At 37.7% G+C, this 13,884-nt stretch overlaps 1 protein-coding gene across 1 annotated transcript in view; it reads right to left on the bottom strand.

Annotated features, from left to right (window-relative positions):
* The window catches only part of LOC126267377 (broad-complex core protein isoforms 1/2/3/4/5-like), a 216,357-nt gene that overhangs the window by 99,329 nt on the left and 103,144 nt on the right, over positions 1 to 13,884 (bottom strand). The window lies entirely within an intron of this gene.

Here is a 13,884-nt window from a genome sequence, read left to right as displayed (position 1 = left end):
AAAATTTTAACACTCTATTGTTTATATGGAGATTGCTTACAATTGCTTTTTATTCATAATTTCTGTCATGTGCATGCTAAAGTTATTTCAAATAGGAAACATTACAGAGCATATGATAATAACATTGTGTGAAAAAGGCATTTTAAGATTCTTTTTGGTCTTAAATCTATATTTTATCCTATAACATGACACATTTGCCCTCATAAATGTAACTTCCTTTTTGTTTATGCACTTCAAATAACCAAGAACAGAAGCAGCTGATGTGAAGAGGATGATTTTGTAATCCATTTAAATCCTCTTTTACTCTGTAGCTGATGAAGCTATAACTACGAAAACATTGCCTGTTTGCTTGCTTACTGTTAGTGATTCTTATTCATTGCATTTTCAGCTTTCATGTCATGTGCACATGTACAACCTTCACATTTGCAAAAAAACTTACCTATGTTAACTTTGTCAGTCCACAAATGTGTGCAATGAGGACAGAAATAAGTGGGGCATACTATCTTGACCGGTGAATGTCAACAAAGTGAAAGATTCTTGAAATCTCAAAGGAATAGAATTTCATGGAGGTTTCATTAAACTGTCGCTGCTTCTGTATCATTGCAGTTTGCGCATCATCTCACTTTGAAATCTTACGTACAAATGTTATTCAGTAAGTGACAAATAATAGCAAGAACAATAAATTAATTTTTGAAAGCATGTTCCATTTATTTGCAATACAATCAATGTCACCATTAGGCAGTTCAGATGGTATAAAAGAGCATTTAAACTAATACCTCCTATATGTTAGTGCAAAAGACTGCATTGCAAATAAAGGAATTGTCCGACAGAACAGACACTACTCAAATGTATATGTATATAATAGGATGTTGTTTCACACTAAATTATTGTTATCTTTTTAACTGTAGTCTGTTTGCTACATTTCCCTGAATTTTTCTTGCCCAGACCTCTCTTGTGCCTTTTTTCAGGAATAATCTGCATGATTTTATTTTTGAATTTCATTTTGAGATTTTCAAAGTGTATATAAATCTATACCAAGCTTTGTAATAAACCAATAATAATATTAGGATACCACGCAGCTATTGCTTTCATTTATTCATCCATTCTTCATGCAGGAATTCAAATCTGTTACATCTGCTCATCAGATACAGCGCTGAACACAAATGTGCATAGTAATAAATGTTATGTATATATGATGGGTACACGGGAATAACAATCAAGGTCCATGAAAATTTAAAACTTAATTCATACTCCCGTCTCGTAGAGGAACTGAAGTATATAATGTGGTGTTAGTTTGTTCTTTGTAAAAACAAACAAGGTGCTTAAAATCTGTTTTAAAATTTTGATGTACTTGAGGAAAACTATCATGGCCTCTCAGTTCTGAGGAAGAATAATCAAGAACCATTTTCTACTTAGAGCTTTTTATTCTTCTCATTTTATGTTTTATCTTATAATACTATAGTGTTATATTATGGGCTTTCAAATAATACTTGCCAGTCATTCACAAATTGTAAATGAAGTTTGAACTGTTACAGTGTTTACTGATAAAGCAAAGACCGATGTAAAACAGCACCACATTGCTCATCCAAAGCAGGCTGGAAAGAAAAGAGGTTTTCTTGGTAAGTTTAGCAGAAACACATTTGTTACTCTTACCGAGATTGTACATGAAGTTATTTCTTAAGTGAAATGAAAGCATCAGAAACTTGGAAAATGAAGATGAACTTTCCATTACTGTGCAGAATACAAGTACATGGAAAAGAAAAGTTTTGGGGCATATTCTTGATTCTCCAAAAAGATTATGGACAATGAGTCACGTTACAGGTGACAACTCTAAATGCTTATGACAGAGATATTTTCAGAATATCCCATTTATAGAAAAGAATAGATTAATGAAGGCATTCGATCTAATGGCTTCATATGATACACAACTCAGCTGACTGGACTTAGTAATGTAAATCCTGTTATGTGAAGAAGACCAAACAAATGACCAGATGAAGCTTCATGTCTGTAAGGTGCATATTAACAGAGATGAACAAATATAGAATGTTCAGGTATGTCAACCAGCATTATTGCCATTGCATGGTGTCAACAGCAGGCATCTTATGACTCTTAAAAAGACATTGGCTACTACAGGAAAAAGCACATTTGGAGATCAAAGGAGAACATAACATCAGACTACACAAACTTAAGGAGAAAATACATCTAAAGTGAATCAACATATACAGTCACTGAGAGGTTGAAAAATCTCACTATAGCATTCATGATAGCAAATCTTATGTTTACCAGATGAATTTGCAATTGATAGTTACACCTATTATACTCAAACAAAAATCCTGTGTCATATGAACAATATCGACTGACTTTTGTAACTTACTACAACGTAAATTATAGGTATCCCAGAACTAACACATGTTCATCATGTGACAAATATAGAGCCGGCTGTCCTAAACTTGATTTACAGATAAACAATGAGAAAGCTGCAACTCAGGTGCAAACTGTGAATAAGTACACACATCATCTAATGACTTAATTTACATAAGAAGAAAGCAGACAAGTTTGATGAGTTTTGAAGCCCAGTAAATCACTGATTAAGAAAGCAGTCTATAAGGACTGCGTATGAGAAGAATCTTCTGCTTCGTAATTTGTCAACTAATGAAGCATATTACTGCAGGCAGCTATCATCTTATTCATTCAATATTCATTTTGTTTCTTTTGAGAACTCTGCACACACGCCAAAAACCTTCCAACAAAGGACCTGATGAAGTTCAATGTTGTGGCATTTCTGTTTGGAAATCTTGCCTGACTCAGTATATTCTGTGATTCCTGCCCTGGACAGAATAAGAAAACCTGAAGGTAATGTTTTGGAGTAACTAAGATGACAGATATAGGCTTAAAGTTTTTGATGTAATGAGAACTCCCCATATTTTTACCTCCATGCATGTACAGCTACAGTGTGCTGACTGCTGTAATTACTTTCATCTTTCCTGGATTTACTCTCAATCCTTATTCTGTGTTCAGTAGATTGCTCATTCCATTAAGTACTTCCATTAATTCTTCCTTGACTTCATTCAGGATAGCAATACCATCAGTGAGTCTCACCATTGTTATTCCTTCACCTTGAATTTTAATCCCACTCCTAAACCTACATTTTATTTCCATCATAGCTTCTTCAATGCGGACACTCAATAGTAGGGGAGAAAGGCTGTATCCCTGACTTACATTCTTTTTCATGCGAAAACTTCATTCTTAGTCTTCCATTCTTATTGTTATCTCTTGGTTCTTGTCCATATTGTGTATTACCTATCTCTCTTTCCAACTTACACCTATTTTTCTGAGATTTCTGAACATCTTGCACAGTTTTTAACAGCTGAATGCTTTTTCTAGGTCGACAGATCCTATGTAAATTTCTTGATTATTCATAACACTTGTTTCCATTATCAAACACAAGATCAGAACTGTCTGTCTGAGAATTTCGAACATCTTACACAATTTTCCATTGCTGAATGCTTTTTCTGGCTGACAAATCCAAAATTTCTTGATTTTTCTAACTCCTACTTCTATTATAAGTTCAATGCCCAAACTTCCTCTCTGGAAACTTTACTTTTCCTAAAGCTAGAATGACAGTTCTGCAAGAGAACCACAATTTTTTTTTCATTTCTTCTGTTTATTACTCTTGTCAGCAACTTAGATGCAAGGGCTGTTATGCTGACTGTGCAGTAATTACCACACTTAACCTCATTTCCTATCTTCTGAATTGTGCGAATGATATTTTTCTGAAAATCTGATGGTACGTCTCTATTCTCGCAGATACTACACACCAAACTCAATAGTTGTATAGTTGGCATTTCCCCCAATTACTGTAGAAATTCTGGAGGAATGTTGTCTACAGGTATTTCTTCTGTCTTATTTGATTGCAAGTCTTTCAACACTCTTTTAAACTCCAACTGTAATACCGAATCCCCCTTTTGTCTTCCAAATCGACTTCCCTTTCTTCTACCATGGCAGCAGACAGTTCCTCCCCCTCATAGAGGCACTAGTCCATTTCCATGTGTCCAACCTCTCCTGTATGTTTAACTGGACAATTCCTCGGCTGCTCTTAATGTTGAGACCACTGCTTATAATTTCACTGAGTGCTGTTTTGACTTTTCTATATGCTGAATCTGGTGTTCTGATGACCATTCCTTCATATTTTCTTGCAATCATTTCACCTTAGCTTTCTGTTTATTTTATTCATAAATGACTTACATTGCTGTGTTACTGCCTTTTTCTGAGCTTCTGTGTACTTATTTCTTTCATCAATTAATTGAAGTATTTCTTGTTTTATCCAGGTTTCCTTCACAGTTACCTTCTTTGTACCTGTTTTTGTCTATCTAACTTCTATGATATGCATTTTAGAGATCACCATTCCTCTTCAATTGAATTTCCTATGTTGTATTTGTTATTGCTGTATTAATGTCTCAGAGAACTTAAGTGCCCATCATCATACCATACTACTTCAGTATCCCACTTCTTGCTGTGTTGATTCTTCGAGACAATTCTTCAAAACTTTTGCCTGCTATTCACCATTACTAAATTGTGGTCTGTGGCTATATCTGCTCATAGGTTCACCTTCAATATAGTACCCGATTTCTGAATCTCTGTCTCACCATGATATATGAGGGCATTTCAATAGATAATGCAGCACTTTTTCTCTGAAAGCAAGTTAGTTTTATTCAGTATCTCAATACAACATATTATTCCTCTCTTTTGGCTACAAAAACCTCTTTTTCAACATAATCTCTGCTCAATGCGACAGCCTTACACCATCTTGCTGGGAGGGTCTGTATGTCCGCATGGTACCACCCTAGTGGTCTATGTTAGAGCCAACATCTTGCTCCATCACTGCTTTCTGTGGATCACACTCTTCATTGGACCAAACAGATGAAAGTCGAAAGGTGCTAGATCTGAGCTATATGGTAGATGACGAACAGTCCAATGAGGTTTTGTAAGCTCCTCTCAGGTGTGCACTCTTGTGTGGGGCTTCGTGTTGTCGTGGAGGTGGAGAAGTTCATTTGTATTTTGTGGCAATGAACACACTAAGTTGTTTCTTCAAGCTCCTGGTGGTAGCACAATATGCTTCAGAGTTGACCATTGCACCATGAGGGAGAACATCAAACAGAATAGCCCCCTACGAATCCAAAAAGACCATCACTATGCCTTTACTGGCTGAGCATGCGGCTATTAACTTTTTCTTCGGAGGAGAGGTGGAGTGCCATTTTGCTTCAGGTTTGAAGTGATGAACCCCTGGTGCATCGCCTGTGATTGTCATGATTAGCCTCATACCATGCAAGAAATTCCACACAGTTAATCCTTTGTTACTTTGTATGGCCTTATTTTAGGCAGTGAGAAACTTAGTGGGCACACCTCTTTGACTATCCCAACTGGCAGACAAGTGTATCAGCACTACTGATGGAAATATCCAACTGGGCAGTGAGGTGTTTGTTTGTAATTCATAGACCACCTTGAATGAGAATGTCCGCATGTTCCAACATTGCTGGAGTCACAGCTTTGTGCGGCCAGGCGGCAAGCAGAAGATGGAACAGGTCTGCGCAATCTTGTTGCAATGATGATGTGCAACTTGCCCAATGGCTAACTGTGCTTTTGTTCACGGCCAGGTCGCCATAAAAATTCAGCAAGTGCCTCTGAATATCTGCAGTGCACTGATTTTCCACCAAAAGAAACTCAATGCCAGCTCTCTGCTTGGAATGCACCTCCATTACAGACGCCATCCTCAAGGCTGCATATAATATTGCCACCTATTGGAGCTTCATGAAACTATAAGGACTGAAGTGGAAATATTCCACAATATCCCACAACAAATTCCGCATTTTTTTTTCAACTGAAACTGGCTGAGAAAAAAAAGAAGTGTTGCTTGACTTATTGAATGTCTTTTGTAATTCGGCTAGTATCTTCCTGTGCCTCCAGACCTTTTCCAAGTATACCATCTCTGTGATTTTTGAACAATGTATTCATTATTACCAGCTGAAGTTGACTGCAAAACTCTATTAATCTTACTCCTCTCATTTCTACTACTGTGCCTATATTCTCCCATAACATCTGTTACAATTCCTCCCCTGAAACATTTCCCATGATTATTAGATTACCACCACCCCTTACTTGTGTTAACTGTTTAGTGCCTGTATCCTCTCTACCTCTTCATCTTCTGTTTGTGGTGTCAGCATGTATATCTGAATTGTTGTCTTGGCATTGGTTTGCTGTTCATTCTGATGAGAATAATCCTGTCACTGAATTGTTCAAAGTAACATACTCTCTGACCCACCTTTCTATTCATAACAAATCCTACTCCTGTTATACCATTTTCTATTGCTCTTATCCTATATTCGTCTGACCAGAAATCCTTACTTCCTTTTCATTTCCCTTCACTGACCCAATTCCCCACCCCTCTACTATGCATTTAGACTAAGCCTTTTCATTTCTGTTTCCTACCACATTCAGACTTCTGACATTCCATGCTCTGACTCATGAATGTTACCCTTTCATTGATTATTCAATGTTTTTCTTGTGGTAATTCTCCACATGGAAGTTGCTTCCTGGAGATTTGAATGGAATCTAATATGGAATCTTTTGCCAATGGAGAGATAATGATGACACTTTTTCACTTACAGGCCATATGTCCTGTAGATACACATTGTCTTTAGTTCAGTGGTTTCCACTGTCCACTGTATCCACATGCTGTTGAGCATTGCTGATAATTCTGCCTTTCAGGGGTAGTTTCCCACCCCAAGGACAACAGGGTGCCCTGAACTTTTTTTTTTGCTTCTTTGCCCTCTGTGACAGGCCACCGAAACAGCAAGGATGACTCATCGTGCTACAACTCTTTGGCTACTATTGCTGATGATTTTTATTAAAAATGTAAGCAATGGCTGGGACTGAACCCAAGACTCAGGCTGTTTTATATACTAGTCAAAGATGCTACCCCTAAACCAAGGCATCCCAAACAATGCATTGAACAATAAAGAATGGATGTTAGCTGATGTCATAACACCCTTTTACAGTGTAAAGCTAATGAAAATAGACATTTGAAATAATAACTGGACTGAACAATAATAATTTGCCTACAGCAAATATTTTGATTCATGTTAAAAAAATTAACTGAGTGCATTTAATTAAACCAAGCTTATAGTTCATACTAAAAGAACTTGTGATTAACTTGTTGTTAATTTTTCCATTTCAAATCAACTTCAAATTTGATACTTCATCTAGTGAACTACAGGCCTTCATTATTGATTTCCATCCTATCCTGTCCTCTCTTGACCAATGGGATGACTTTTTACTCGCAGTCACTTCATACAAATATTTGAGAAATACTGAACTTAACCCAGGATATTGAAATACAATCTGATGATAAGGAACTGTTTGCCACAACCTATCCTCTCTTTACTAATCAAATTGTGGCAATAAGAAGTTCTTACATTACTAGGATATGGAGAGACTCTCACTAGGTTATTAGACTGGCATAAATCACTAACATTTGACTATGTAGGTGGGTTGTAATTAGGTTATAAATTGCTACATAAATGGTAGATACCTGTGTATCAATAAATTTCTTCTGTGTAACTTGCAATACACTTACAAGACATTATTTTCCTTAAACTACTACATAAATATCTTAGGGTTATTGAAGTAACTATAAACGTAATTCCTACTTTAAATCAGTTGCATATATGAAAGGGCAACGGCCTTGCCCCAGTGGATACACCGATACTGTCCCACCTAACAGTGTAAACTAGAGGAAGAGATCAAACCAGAATACACAATGTGTCGGTGGCATCACAAGAGCATCACATACAGAAACATGAACTCAAAATCAATGTATCAATGCAAAATATCAACTGTTATGCCTGTCCTGCAATGTCTACCCCCCCCCCCCCCCCAAAAAAACATGACAAATGGCCACGTAAAAGGGCTTAAGGAACAACAATAAGGGAAAAACGAAAAAGGAAAAAATATAAAAACGAAAACCTATAAAATGACAGTAATATTAACCAACACTAGGAATATAATAGGTTAAGAGAATAAAATGTCTTTTTTTAATGTATTATTGTTAATATATTTAAATAAATATATATGGTTACAAAAAAAAAAAAAAATTCCCGTGAGATCACCGAAGTTAAGCACTCTCGGGCATGGTCGGCACTTGGATGCGCTGTTATTTTTTGGGGTGCATTCAGCCTTGTGATGCCAATTGAGGAGCTGCTCGACTGAATAGTAGTGGCTTCGCTCACGAATACCATCATAACGACCGGGAGAGTGGTGTGCTGACCGCACGCCCCTCCTATCTGCATACTCCTCTGAGGATGACATGGTGGTCGGATGGTTCCGATGGGCCACTTGTGGCCTGTAGACGGAGGTTTCTTTTTTTTTCATATATGAAAGGTGTACCATCAGAATAACAATGTTACACAAGTAAGATAGATTCAAGTCAGATTTGGAGCTATGTGGTACTTTAACAGCTGCCCTAAATTTATTGCAAACAGTCAGTGCATATGTACGGCACATCTGTAATCACAGTAGCCATTTTATTTTCAATACTCATGACAGTATGTAGTGCAAGTTAGTCATTCACTTACCCTATCAGCATACACGGAATCTTAAGAATGGTGTTGGATAAGTTTTTCTGGTATAAGACGTGTGGCTGGCTTTTATTCCATATTGTTGTGACAAGTATGAGAACATGGTCCTAACATTCAATATGATGTTTTTGGGCTTCTAGCTCTATCAGTGATTAAATTGCCACTATCTTTTGACCAGGTACTACTCAAGTAAGACGTCACTGGTGCCAACAGTTTCGCCATATTTCAGTGTATGTTGAATCCACATTCGCTGTGACCACTTCAACCAAGAGAACACTGTCTCTCCTGTGGTGCTAAGTTATAGAGCACCATATATATCACAGATGTTGTCCATAAAACCATTAGTTCAAGCTGAGACAGCTGTCATCACATAGCAGATTTTTCAAGGTAGTGCTCCTCCTGCACTCTTTCCTGCATTATTTCACAGTATTCAATGTTTTTCCATTATAAGATAGTCTGAATTCACTGGGTATGTTGTAAACTGCAGGCAGCCTGAACCTCTCATCTTTAACTACCAGGCGGTTAGTGTAGTTTTGACAGATTCATTTAATTTTCTCTCTCTTCAGTAGGTGGTTTATCTTATCCAACACAAAATGGTGCACACACTTTTTCTGCTCATCATCAGTATCTTACCCTTCTTCTTGTTGGTACTGCATTTTATGATGTTACGGGTAGCAGCCTGTGTGTGTAATGGCATGCCAGCTGCCCAGTCATTGTCACTTGACAAGTCTGCCAGCTTGAGAAAATTTTATTGAATGTTGTCACCATAAGAGTTTGTGTTCTTATATTACATACTTCTGTGGGGAGGATATGTGCCATGGCATACATATCAAGAAGTGGTATGCTGTTATGATGTGGAAAGAATTTCACAATTTGCTATAATATCCCATTATATCAATACTGCTGCCTCCAGAAAGACTTTTTGTCAAACCAGCTTCACTTATTTGATGTAAACAGATGAGTTCTTATGACACACCATCTGCTGAAGTATGGCCCTGAACTGGGATCAGGTAGGCACGGCCACGATTTCCCAGCAAACATAATTACAGAAACAAATTGTGGGAATGGGGAGTTTAGATAACTTCCACAACAGGAACGCGGTGCTTACTATCTTTCAAACACACTTTCATCAACTTCTTCTTCCTCTTCTTCTTCTTCTTCGGCGCTACAGCCTTGGCCTCCTCAACAATCTTCCTCCACATCTCTCTGTTCTCACCTGTTTTCTTCCATCCACAGATCCCCATCTTGGCAAGGTCAGCCAACACATTGTCCATCCATCTAGCTCAGGGATCCCCAAACTATTTTGGACAAGTGACCCATTTTCCAAAACGAAATGTTAACTCAGACCCCTATGGCCAAATTACCTACTTTTAAGATCAACCCCCTTATTCATAATGGTCCGCTAACTTAAAACAGCTGCTACAGAGTGTTATTTTTCATTCTGACTTAGGTCAATAGAAGAAGACAGAGTGAGAATTAGTAATGCTTTAAGTTAGCAGACTATTATGAATAAGGGGGCCTATCTTTAGTTTTTCCCTATTGATACAAAATACCTAGCTACTAAGGTACCAATTGGAAAACTTTGCACTTGGTTAAGTGAGTAAAGTTGACTTCATTTTCTCACCAAAATAGTAAAATACTAAAATATCAGGAACACGTTAGGACTTGATCATGAATTCATTCGTGTTAAATCGCGTAAGCATCAAATAGAGAGGAAGTCGTCAAAACGCGCCTGAAAGACATACGCTCGAACTCATTATCTTACACAAACTTGTCCACACAGACTTGCCGAGTTTTCAATCTTGTACGAACTTGAGACTTTACATTACTACAACAATGCTATTTCCTACAAAAATATTAATTATTCTTAGTACACGTAACACAACATAAACAATACAGTACCTACCTATCTTGAAAGTTTTAAATAAGAACTTGTGTTAATTTAATAGGGGTCGATTTTTAGACCTCGTCGACCCCCAAAATCAGTTTTCGTTTATGTCGACTCCTAGGAAACCCATATCAACCCCAAGGGGTCGATATCGACCACTTTGAGAATCCCTGATCTAGCTTTTGGTCTGCCCTTCCTTCTGGTGGAATACAGTCTGGCATTCATGATTCGTTTTGGGCGTCCTGTCCTGTCTTCTGTCATCCTCTCCACGTGTCCTAACCAATGTATTCTTTGAGATTTGATAAATTTCACTGTGTCTTTCCCTTGCATAAGCTCCCGTACTTCATCATTGTATCTCACTCTCCATCCTTATGCCTCTCTCCAGGCCCATGGATTTTTCGTAAGATTTTCCTTTCAAATGCCCTTAGGCTGTTACTGTCTGCTTCTGTCAGTGACCATGTTTCTGATTCATATATGGCAACAGGTCGCACAAGGGAATAGCATACACTCTATTTAGTTGTTCTTGTAATTACATAGTTCTTGAATATCTTTAGGTTTGCATAATAGGCTTTGTTCTCTGCTTGTATCCTTTCTTTAATACATTTTTTCATACTATTATTATTGGTTAGGAGGACACCTACATAATGGAACCATCTAACAGCTTTGAACATTTATCAGAGATCTTCAGGTCCTGTGGTGTTCTTCTAGCTTCAGAATTGGACATAACCATATATTTTGTCTTGCTTTCATTTACAGTAAGTCCAATTCTTGTTTCTTTTGCTTCCATTTGTACATATATTTCTTTAAGTGATGTTACATCCCTTGCCACGATCGCAATATCATCATTATTGTTCCTCTTTTATCTACTTTTTGTATGGTACTATTCAGTGCTAAGTTAAACAGGACTGCAGAGAGGCCATCACCTTCTTGCACTTCATCCTTAAAGTCGAACTACCTGGTCATTCTGTTATTAACTTTCACTTTTGAATCCTTCATTCTTAGCTCAATTAACCTTATCAGTTTATCACAGATGCCCAATTCTTTCAGCTCTTAATACAATGCTGGTCTATTAATACTATCAAAAGCTTGTTTAAAGTCAATTAACAGGACAAACAACTGGTCAGATATACCTTTGGTTGGAATCCACATTGATATTCTCCGAGTATCTTTTTGGCACACTTCTTTATTCTTTCGTTCAGCACTCCAGAGAAAATCTTATATACTGTATTCAGTAGGGTTCTGCCTCTATAGTTTTCACAACTGAGCTTTTCTCCTTTCTTATATATTTGGCATATTATTCCAGTATGCCACTCCTCCAGCAGGCTTTCATTTACCCATATGTTCTTTATTAGTTTAAATATTTCATGTCTTAGAGGTTTCCCCCTTGATTTTATTAGTTCTGACACAATCCTATCTTTACTGGGTACACTGTTTAGTTTATTTATCACTGTTTCCACTTCCAGCATTATTGGGTTTTGTGCCTCATACCTTTCAATTTCTCTTGCCACTGTGTTCTCTTCCTGTTCCTGTGTACCTCTTGGGGCCTGATCTGAGTTTTTGTTGAGCATATCTTCAAAGTATTCTGCCCACCTCTGCAACATTTCTTGTTCATCTCTTATTATCTCATCGTTTTTGTTTTTGCATGCATTTTGTTTGGGTTGAAAATTTTTCTCATCTTTCCCATGGCATGATAGATTTTCTTTGCTTCATTCTGTTCCTTTAATTCTTCTACCTCTTTAAACTTTGAGTGCAGCCATTCCTTTTTCTTTTTATTGCATATTCTTTGGACATTGGATCTTAATTCTTTGTACACCTCCATGTTTCTTCTTGTTTCTATCTGTAACATTCTCAGTCTTGCTGCATTTTTGAGTTCTATTACTACCCTGCATTCGTCTTCAAACCACACATTTCGTGCATTTCTTCTCATCCCGACTACGTCTTCTGCTGCCTCTTTCAGCGCTTTCTGGATCTTAGTCCATCTCTCTTGGATTCCCATAATTTCTTTGCTGAGAGTCAGTGTATCTAACTTTTGCTTGATACGCTTTCACAACTTCTGGGTCATTCAGTTTTTCTATGTCCCAGTTTGTATTTTTCTCCATTCCAGGTTTAGGTGTTACAGATAGTTTCCCTCTCACTACAGCTTTTACAGCATAGTGGTCTGGGTCACAGTTAGGGCCACTGCAGCTCCTCACATCGATAATTTATGTGGCATGTCATGCCTTTACTAATACATAGTCTATCTGATTGACTATTCCACTTACACTTGATTTCGATGTTCCAAGATGTATTCTTTTATGTGGGGAACATGTGCTCCTGATGATTAGATTATTTCTAGCAGCAAACTGACATAACATTTCTCCATTCTTGTTACTTTCTTCATATAATGTGTATCTCCCAGATACTCTTCCATATTCACTTCGCCCAACCTGTGGATTAAAATCTCCCATAACTAAAAACAGATCATACTTTTGTACTTTACTGCATGCCTTTTCTAGATCTTCATAAAACTTTTCCTTGGTTTTTCTTCTGCTTCCTCTGTTGGTGCTTATACTGTTATAATCATTATATTTCTGTATTTCCCTTTCACTCTCAGTCTGCTAAGAGTTCATTTATGGATTCAAATTCCAAAACACTTTTACCAACCTCCTTTGTTATTATGAATCCTGTTCCGGCTTGTCCTCTTCTTCTGCCTTGTCCACTATACAGCAGAGAATACTGGGACATATCTATCTCTCCTTGTCTTTGCCATCTTATTTCTTCTAGCTCTACAATGTTGTACTTGAACTTCATGATTCATCAGCTGTTTCTTTCGTTTTTCCAGCTTTCAACATTGTTCATACACTCCATGTTACTATTGCCAAATCTTTTGCCCTTTTTCTTTGCTGAGGTCATGTTTTTTGTGTCTTGCCCATCATCCGAGGCTCTTGTTGAGGTTCCGTGATATGTCATTTTTACAGGTCGGGGCTATCGCCCCCTAGCCCAACTGCCATCTTCAAGGACCTGGATTTCTTTAGGGATTACTCCCCTAGGGAGGTTGGCTTCCCTACAATTACAGAGCCCTGCTCTGTGTTGTGGGACACACTTTGTCTGGCTCTTCAGTTGAAACCAGTCTGGCTTGGGTGACCCTGCCAGTAGCTACGCTACTGCCAGTGAGGCTCTTGACTTCACTGAGGCACGCAAACCCTTCTGCCTAGCATTGAAAGTGTCCCCTGGGAGGGCTATCATCCACTTGACTTCAATATAAATAATGGGTGCCATGTCGGCACTTATGACTTGACTGTGCACAATCACCACTGTATGTGAAATGATAAGTGGAACTGAACAAAGCAAAATGCAAAGTGAGATGGCAAATAAAATATGTCT

Source organism: Schistocerca gregaria, chromosome 4 (assembly GCF_023897955.1).
Source record: "Schistocerca gregaria isolate iqSchGreg1 chromosome 4, iqSchGreg1.2, whole genome shotgun sequence".
In the NCBI taxonomy this organism is placed as follows: Eukaryota; Metazoa; Arthropoda; class Insecta; order Orthoptera; family Acrididae; genus Schistocerca; species Schistocerca gregaria.
Note: the sequence above shows the minus strand (reverse complement) of the source record. Positions and strands in the feature narration are given on the sequence as shown.